The sequence below is a fragment of the Pteropus medius genome, unplaced genomic scaffold, assembly GCF_902729225.1.
Source record: "Pteropus medius unplaced genomic scaffold, Ma_sr-lr_union100, whole genome shotgun sequence".
Lineage (NCBI taxonomy): Eukaryota > Metazoa > Chordata > Mammalia > Chiroptera > Pteropodidae > Pteropus > Pteropus medius.
Genome location: NW_024340700.1, coordinates 3,960,105 through 3,969,872, shown reverse-complemented (window position 1 = coordinate 3,969,872; position 9,768 = coordinate 3,960,105). Strand labels below are relative to the sequence as shown.

The window sequence follows — 9,768 nt, the reverse complement described above, 5'->3', positions numbered from 1 at the left end:
ACAACGGCAACCCGCCCTTCCTGAGGCCCACGGAGATGTTTGCGAGATTCCAAACAGCCCGGGGAGGTGTCAGGAAGTGACCTAAGGAAGGCAGGCTGTGTAGAGGCCAGAAACATTGTAGAGGTTTTATTCTGGTCTGGTTGTTTGGATTGTAAGGAGAACACAGCCCCTCCCAAGGACGCTCGACAGTCCGCAGGCCAGCATCCAGAGAACCACCTCCCTCACGTCTGGCCACAAGCCTCGGGGGGCCCGCGAAAGGAGGCAAATGTCGAAAGGATGGCCAGAATAACTGCTCACCTACTATAGGGTGCAAGAGAAACAAGGAAAATTTTAGAACGCACTTCACAAACTCCGTGAAATATCCGGATGTCCCAAAGGTTTTCCTACTCAGATACAGGAGAGTCACTGATTTGGGAAATGCCATAAAGCTTTCATCGCCTTAAAACTAAGGGAAACAAGGAAATATGCTGCAGAAAACAATCGTGGCAGCGTGTGGCAGCTCATACGAGACAGAAAAGCCCAAGAAATAGCCAAAGAACACTGAAGCTGCCTGTATCGAAGATGGATGAAAGAGTTCTATCGTCCTTGTGGGCAAAATAGAGAAGTGCACTGTGGAGATAAGATGCTGAATGTTAGAAGCTTCAGAGCTAAATAAGGTCTTCAACACCATCTAGGAGAATGCTCAGGCTTTTTATATTAATTATGCACTGGATACAGATCATCCAGTCTAAGCAGCGCAGGACTCCAAGGGTTAGATTAAATGAGATTGAGGAATGGAGGAGAAGTCGGGAGAAAAGTCCGTGTTTCCCACGCACGGATAACGACTAACACGAGGGGGACATCACACGCTCGCGTCCGTCACTCACCCCAGCTTCTTGTGCCACATTACTGGACGGTGCTGAACTCTAAGATTACAGTAGTATTTACACTTTGGCCTTCACTCTGCTATAAACCTACTGACGAGGGCGTAAAGGCAGCCATGTTTTCTTCGGCCTCAGCCATCACACCTGGGACTCTCTGCTTTTCATTACAACTTGTGTTCCTGGGGTTCCCATTTTTGCTTTCAAAGGGGGAAAGTAGAAGCAGAAAATATCCAACCCAAAATAGCTTATACCACTGTGAAATGGTGCCCTCTAGCAATAAAATAGCTTGAGGACTTCTTTTTAATATCCGCTAGAGTCTAACAAAGATGGCGTCAAACAGTCCTTGGACATAGTGAAGCCGAAGCACCTTCAAACACTCTAGCCTTAAGATATGCTAGAGACCAAAATAGCTCCTTCTCCAACACTGGGCTGTGTCCTCTTCCTTAAACTGGGTTCAGAGAACGGTGTTTTTCTTTTTAAAGCATGATTAGTTTCCTTCTCGAGTCATGCTCACCAAACCCAGCTCGGAAAAAGAAGTCACCATGAGTTCGACTTCCTGAGTTGACGTGATGAGCCAGTTATGCATCATCGGCTCGTTATGGAAATCATAACCAAAATGAACATTAACAAGCTTCATTTTCCACAGCTTCCTGAGACGGCGCACATGGCCAGTGACTTCCAGTCCCCTGAGATGGGACTTAAGTCCACAGGGGTGTCATTAAACTTCTGTAGAACATTTACAATGAAAAACGATACGTTTCCTTACCCATTGAAAATGTTCACACATCAGAAAGTTGACAGAGTACGTCTGCACCTTATGGTGACGGGATAAGTGGCACTCATGTCCTGAAGCCCTGAGCCCCGGTTCCTCGGAATGTGACCGTATTCAAAACTAAAATCTTGAGAGAGGTGGCGAAGTTGATGTGAGGTCATTCGGGTAGACGCTAATCCAGTATGACTGGTGTCCTTACAAGAAGAGGAGCTTAAGATGCAGACACAGAGACACCAGACGCCTGTGCACGGAGGGGTGACGACGTGGAGAGCCAGCGGCACGGTGGCGTCTGCACGTCGGGGGCGGGGAGGTGCCTCAGAGGAAACCAGCCCTGCCAGGACCTTGGTCTTAAACTTCCAGCCTCCAGAAATGTGAGAAAACTATTTTCTGTTATGGCATCTGGCCCACACTAATACATTAGTCATCTCTTGTCAGTCAGAAGGCTGCTTGGAAATTCTCATTTCATCAGTCCGATGCGATAGGATGGTTGGGCCACGCTCATCTGTATCTTATTTTGCCAGATTGTTTCGTGTTAATCCTGAAAGGAGCGTAAACCTCTGAACTAGATTCTAAGTCTGGCCCAAATGTAGAGAATTTGCTGGAATTTGCAGGGAAAGCGGAGACAGAAAACGTTTATCCTCTCAACTCAAAACTAATTGAAATGAGGGAAATTGATCCTAAAGACCTCCACCCTTTCCCTTGTCTCTCCTCCTCGTTTTCCTTCCTCCGTGTCCTTACCTGCAAAAATGAAGACCACGAACCCTAGGTCAATGTTGCCGGAAGGGTGGGGTGAATTAATATAACTGAGTGTTTTCCAAACGACAAGGGAGAAGAAAAGATGGTGGGCTAGGGTCCGAGAGAAGGGGGAACAGAGGTAGCATAATGGAGCTCTCGCTATGCGTCGAACATTGCCCTGCACGCTTGCTCTATCTCACTAAAATCTAAGGATACCCTTGGGGTAGTTGGTATCGCCGATTTCATTTCACGAATGCATTTACCAGCATTCAGAAAGGGTTCGCGTGCTTACTGAGTCACCCCGCAAGTAAACAATGAATCGTGAGGGGGGTGGATCGGAGACCCAAGTGCCTAAAGTGTGAATTCTTCCATCCTAACTAGTAAAGTCATGCTAGTTGTGCATGGTGGTTTGGTACTTGTCTTCACAGATGACGGAGACCGGATTATTGCTGTAGGTAAGCATGTATCGCCTGTTCTTCTGTTGGGAAGGAAAATAATAGATGGTGATAGAAAAGAACAAATCAGAAGGCAGAGGTAAAAAGGAGCCGTCATCTGAGTGAAGCAAGGCATCGGCAAGTGTCAGCGAGGATGGGGTGAGAAATGAAGAGACAAGAGTTTCGTGGAGCGGCATCTTCTATGTGGAAGGTTCTGGAAGTGACAGAAACGGGGAGAAGATAGTTGAAGAGTTTTCTTTTTGTTCACTGAGAATGTCTTCTCTACCTCCCCTCCCCGCTCTCCCGTATTCTCTTGATCAATGAAATTAAATGTCTGAGTTACTTTAAATCCCTTTTTATCCTAAGCTGTGTTCATTTGAGTTGATAACGAGGCAATAATGGCCCTGTGATGCCCAGTTATACGTGGGTGATATTTTCTCCATTATTTTCTAGGCTCCAAAGCCAGGTTGGAGTGTACAGCTGCACTTTGCCTTCCATTCGTTACCCTAGACCTGCCCACTGCCCGCTCTGACTACCTGCTGCCCGACCAAGGTCATCGCGGAGTGATGGAAAGAAGCAGAAGCAGCTGCACCCGAGGCACGTTGATCCTCAGTGGAGCAGCCAAGAGCTGTCAGGGCGATGCATCAAGCAGCACAGCTTGTGCGGGGCCTTGTAGCAAAGGGCACCAAGTTTTCAGTGCCCAACAGAGCAAAACCTTTGCTTTCACTCCCAGCGAGTCTGGCACATCCCGACAGAGGACGGCTCTCCCACGAGAGACGACACAGAACTCCAGGTGTCTTTACCCTGTGGCGTCTCTATCACCACCCGAGGCTTCGGGGTGACGGGGGAAGAAAGCGTGGCGAATCACACGCAGGTTCTTCCCCCCACGAGTGAGCGGGCCGGGTCGGGGAGTGTTGCTGTTTCCGGAGAGGGGAAGACATTGTAATTGCTGGTGGTTCCCCTGGTAGTGACGGCCACTACGGATGTGGCAGCGAGCACAGGGCACAGGGAGACCCTTCAGATGACAATGCACTGAGTGGGACGCAGGTGCGTGCACGCGGCAGCGTGGGGGGCAGTGTGGAGGTCCTCTGGAAAGGGAACTCCGAGACCTTCCTCACGACCCCGCAAACAGGTGTCACTCCCTCCCCCAACCCGTGGACCCCCATTTTTCTCGTCTTCCTGAAAGGCCAAGGACAGCAATGGAAACACACTCGGACTCATTCAAGGCCCGGACAGAGTCACCACCGAGTTTCTTGGGAACTTGGCATCAAGCCAGTCCTGAAGCTGCTTTCACAGCTGGTTTCTGCTACACGCTTGAGAAGGCCACGGGACATGCGTGATGTGGACTGGACAGAACTGAGTTTCGAGTCGGGGTGGGAGCTGGCCACGGGCACGGCACAGGGCTGGAAAGGCCTGGAAGCTGAGAAATGCTGCCGCCTACAATTCCTCATTCGGCCTCATCCAGGGACTCAAAGCGAGAAACCCAAGTTGCGGGGTGGGGCGCCCCACTGTGCTGCAGGACAGACGAGGTGGCGGGGAGCCGCTGGGATGGCGAGTGGGTTGCAAGGGGCGGGGTGGGGGCGAGGGCACTTTGAGAGGCACAGCTGCCACCCGCGTGGACGGTGCCGGGAGTGACCAGAGATGTTTTACCTTCGTGGTAAAGCGGCATCGGGCTTCCCCACTTGCTGTTCCCTTGAGGAACTGGAAAAAGCCCTACTTATTTCCTAGTGGTGCCTTGAACTAGATTCCTTGAACTTGATTTGACACTTGTGATTGACCAGAGACTGAGCCACACAGAGCCCCAGAATATTCGGTGTGCAAACACTTTCTTGTCTTTAGCAAAGTGTCAGTGCGTAAGGTTCCCACTTTCAGAAGACGTATCATATTAGTCAGCTTGGCTCCAATAATAGAATGTCACAACTGGGCAGGTTAAACCATGAACATTTATTTTCTCACGGTTCTGGAGAGGGAAGGTCAAGGTCAGGGAGCCAGCGTGGTCAAGTCCTGCTGAGACCTCTCTTCCCAGCTCGAAGACCGTTAGCGGCTCATTGCGCACCCCCCGCCCCCAAAACACACACACACACACCAGGGTGGAGAGAGAAGAGACTCTGTGTCTCTTCCTCATCTCCCAAGGGCACTCATCCCACATGGGCCCCCACCCTCATGGTCTCCGCTACATCTAATCACCTCCCGAAGACCCCATCTCCAAGCGTTATTATGTTGGAGAGTCAGGGCTTCAACATATGAATTTGGAGGGACACGATTCAGTCCACAGCACATGTCGTGTCTGTATAGTGGCTTCAGTATGCCCGGCTTCCCACTAAGTGCCATGGCGAAACACAGTTTGGCCTCTGTCCACGCCAGGAGACGTTTGAATCCCATCCTCTTAAAGTCTCACATTCAAAAAATGTCTGTATTCCTCAAAAACTTGCTCGATTTAAAAGTCGAAGCCTACTTCTGCTTTTGCTGTCTACAGATTAATTTTAATCTTCCATTCCTTTAAATGTTGTCACGGAATTAAATACCCACCTGAAAATTGTTTTTGTTTATTGAACAAATATTTAGGACACAACAACTTTGTGTCAAATGCTTTTCCGGATGCGGAGGATTTCACAGTTTGTGGGAAAAAAAAAAAAACCAGCTCTGTCCTCCGGCCGCTCACATTCCAGCAGAGGGAGTGGGGAGTGGACGGCTGTAAAACAGGCAAGGACAGGAATAGCCTCCTCACAGACCGTGACAGGTGACAAGGGACGTTTTAGCCATTGATGCGAAACATCATGACGAATGGCGCTGAGGTGACTCCCTTAAACGTGTTGGTCAGAGAAGGCTTCCCGGAAGAGGTGACATCTCAGCTGTGACCACGAGAACTGAGCGAGAGAGGAGCAGCTCAGGTGGGAGTCTGCTCGTTCGAGGCCCAGACCTCAGGAGGGACCACCCACCGAGAGCCAGCGCAGCGGACCAGGGAGGGGCCCAGGTGGGGAGGGAGGCCAGGCCGGAAGTCACAGCCTCAGCAAGGAATCCGGGTTGGGCTCTAAACGCCTTGGTAGAGTTAGTATTTCCAGAAAACAAAACATGACTCTAACTTCAGATGTGTAACTCCCTTGCAGTTCAAGTATTTTAGCGCATATTTATAGAACAGATTGGGAAAGAAGGAAATTTCTATAATACCTTTCAAATACATACAGGGCTGAGAAACTAGCGTACGTCTCAATATAAGGGCAGCGAGTGATAGATAACGAACATTTCATAGTCTACAGAAAATGACCACAGCGGCCTTCTGTTTCGGGCTTCTGTTATCCGTGCTCTTGATCTCTGCCCTCGAAGTGCCTTTTTCTATTTATCCGCATGAGTCACTGAAGCTCTAGAATATACTTTATGAAAAATTAAAGTAGATGTTTACCAGGGAGCATGTTGGTATTTTCCTTCAATCAATCATGTATGTAACAAATATTTATTCAGCAACCACCGTGTGCCAGGAACTATGCCGGATTCTTAGGATACGATGGTGAGCAAAACACATAAGGATCCTTGAGTCCAGTAAGGAGAGAAACCCTGATCAAAGAAAGAGAAGTGAATGAGCGCACACTGTTGAGTGCTGTCAACGAAACTACGGTGAACTGTAGAAAACAAGGAGAGTCTCAGCAAGGACAGGCTCTCGGCCTGGAGGATCACAGAGGGGTTATCTAAAGAACCAGCATCTTCACTGGCCTAATGGAGGGATGACGAGGGGGTCACTAGAACACAAATGGGTAACTTAGAAGACAAGCCGAGTCGACGGCAGTATTCTTTTGCAGAAGGGGCCTGGCCGTGGCAAATGCCCCCTGGGTTCCACTTCCCCATCTCTTGAGGTCTGAACTGTGTCACCCAAAAATTCATATGTTGAAGTCCTAACCCCCAGTGCCTCAAAATGTGATTGTATTGGAAGATCGGGTCTTTTAAAAGGCGATTGAAATAAAATGCGGTCGTTAGGGTGAGACCTAATCCCACGTGACTGGTGTCCTGGTAAGAAGAGAAGAATGTGGGGACAGATAGGTTCACAGAGAAGCCCGAGGGAGGACGCAGGGGGAAGATGACCATCGACACGCCACGGAGAGGGGCCTCGAGATGAGCCACCCCTGGTGACACCACGATCTCAGCCTCTGGAACTGCGAGAACATACATTTCCGTTGTTTAGGTCGCCCGGTCTGTGGTCCTCCGTTATGACAGTCTTCACAGACAGATATGCCCTCTGATTCTGCCTCACGACAAACCTCGAAATAACTCTCTCCGCTTTCATGCCTCGCACTCTCGACTCCCGCCAGCCCTTTCCCAGGCCCCGCTTTCCTGTCCATGTCTGCATCATCTGACGAGTGGACCGTCTCCTCCTTCCCGAAGCGCTTTTCCATGAGCTTCCATTTCCTGGTCTTTCTTGGTCTTCCGCCTGCCTTCCTGGCTTCAGTTTCTCCTGGGTCTTTTCACTCCTCAGACGTTCAAGGTGAAGTTCTCAAGAGCTCAGTCCTCCCCCCACCCTGTGGTAGAAGACAGCCCTGGTGTCACTCCTAGAACATAGGGAAGCCCATAGCGGGACAGTTTAATGTATGTTTTAAAGAGCTCACTACGCACACAGTGCAGAAGGTCAAAGAGTAAATGTGGGAGTTGATTTAGAAGCCAATCATGAGAGTTAGACATGTGTGGTGGCAATGAGGATGGATAGAAGTAGACAAAGGTGGGTATATATCTAAAAGTTATTTAATATATTTAGGAGTTGAAATCCTCAGGACTCAAGAGGAAGAGAGGAAAAGAAAAATGTCATAATTCTGAGGTTTCTGGGGGCCAAATAGATAATGGTGCCTTTTGCGGAGGTAAGAAATCCAGGAGGGGGAATAACTGTGTGAGGCCGATCACAAGTTCGGTTTTGAACATGACGAAGCACCTTGAAGATACGCCAGTGGAAATGTCAAGTGGGCGATTAGACAACGTGTTTCTGGGACTCAGAGAAGCTGACTGAGCTAGGAATTTAAATTTAAGGGCCATCGGAATATAAATGGTGCTCATCGGTGGCATCAGCCACAAGTAGGGGTGAGATCTCCTTGCAAGACCAGAGTGGGGAGGAACGGAGACCTGGGAGAAAACTCTGTGAGGCAGCACATGATGCAAAATCCTGGCACAAGAGGACGAGCCACGAAAGCAGACTGGAAAGAAGCAGAGAAAGGAATGGGGTCGAGGAAGCCACGGGAAGAAAGTTAAAAACAATCGTATCTAGAAATGGGCAAAGGGCTTAAACGGACATTTCTCTGAAAAAGAGAAACAAGTAATCAAGAAGCACAACATTACTCACTGGGAAAATACAAATCAAAATCAAATTAGATAGCACCTTCCATCCATTAGGATGACTACCAGCAAAAAAAAAAAAAGAAAAAGAGAGAGAAAAAGTGTTGGCACCGATGTAGAGAAATTGGAACTTTTGTGCACTGTTGGTGGGAATGTAACTTGGTGAAGCCTCTGTGGCAAACAGTCCAGTGGTTCCTCAAAAAAGTAAGACCAGAATTACCATGGGACCCAGCAATTCTACTTCTGGGTATACGCTCTTGTCCGTACACCCAAAAAGAACTGTAAGGCAGGTCTTGAAGACACGTTTGCACATCATGTTCACAGAAGCGTGATTCACAACTGCGAAAGAGTGGAAGCGGCCCGTATGCATCGGCAGAGAAATGGATAAACAGAAGGTAGTATATACATAAAAGGGAATATTGTCAGCCTTCAAAAGAAAAAAGAAAATTCTGACAAATGCTATGACAAGGATGAACCTCGATGAACGAACATCACTTCGACTTAAAGTCACCAGCCGCATTAGCCCCTAAAAAGAGAGTCAGCCTGTCCCTTAAAGCTTTGAAGCCAGACATGGTCTTCCCTTCTTGCAGTATGGAAGTCCTAGATGGCATCTTCTGCCAAGAGAAGCCTGTTTTGTCTACACTGACATCTGTCGTTCAGCGCAGCCACCTTCATTAATTATCTTAGCTAGATCTTCTGGATAACTTGCTGCTTCACCTTGTACTGTCATGGAGACCACTTCCTTCCTTAAACCTCATGAGCCGATCTCTGCTGTCCTCGAACTTTCCTTCCGCAGCTTCGTCACCTCCTTCGGCCTTCGCAGCATTGAAGAGTCCGGGCCTTGCTCTGGATTAGGCTTTGGTTTAAGAGAATGTGGTGGCTGGTTTGATTGTCTATACAGACAGACTAAAACTTTCTCCGTATCAGTAATAAGGCTGTTTTCCTTTCTTATTATTCGTGTGTTCACTGGAGCAGCATTTTTAATTTCCTTTGAGAACTTTCCCTTTGCATTCACAACTTGGCTAACTGTTTGGTGCAAGAGGCCCAGTTTCCAGCCTGCCTCGGCTTCTGACGTGCCTTCCTCACTGAGCTTGATCGTGTCTAGCTTTTAATCTAAAGAGAGAGACATGGGGGACGTAGTTCCATAGTGTAGCAGTTAACACATCTGCTTTACACATAGAAGGTTCTGGGTTCATGCCCCAGTGGAGCCACGATCCATGGTCTACGGCTACGCCACCCTGAACAAGCCCGATGTCTGATCTCGGAAGCTAAGCAAGGTCAGGCCTGGTTAGTACTTGGATGGGAGACCACCTAGGAAGACCAGGTGCTGTAGGCGTAAATAATAATAATAATAAATAAATAATCAAGAGAGAGACTTGGGAATCTCCCTTTCGCTTGAACGCTCAGAGGCCTTGTAGGGTTATTAATTGGCCTAATTTGATACCGTTGTGTCTCAGGGGACAGGGAGATGGAGAGCTGACCAGCTGGTGGAGCAGCGAGAACATACACAACGTTTATCAGCGATGTTTGCTGTCGATAAGGATGCGGTGCGTCTTCCTCAGATACAATGGTAAGATCGAGCATCACTGATCACAGGCCCCTATAACAACTACCGTAATAATGGAAACGTTTGAATTATTGCGAGAATTACCAA

The 9,768-nt window shown here is 48.5% G+C and overlaps 1 pseudogene; it reads left to right on the top strand.

The window, feature by feature from the left end:
* Window positions 1–9,334: 9,334 nt before the first annotated feature.
* LOC120618297 (uncharacterized) lies at window positions 9,335–9,450 on the top strand (annotated as a pseudogene).
* The last annotated feature ends 318 nt before the right edge of the window (window positions 9,451–9,768 follow it).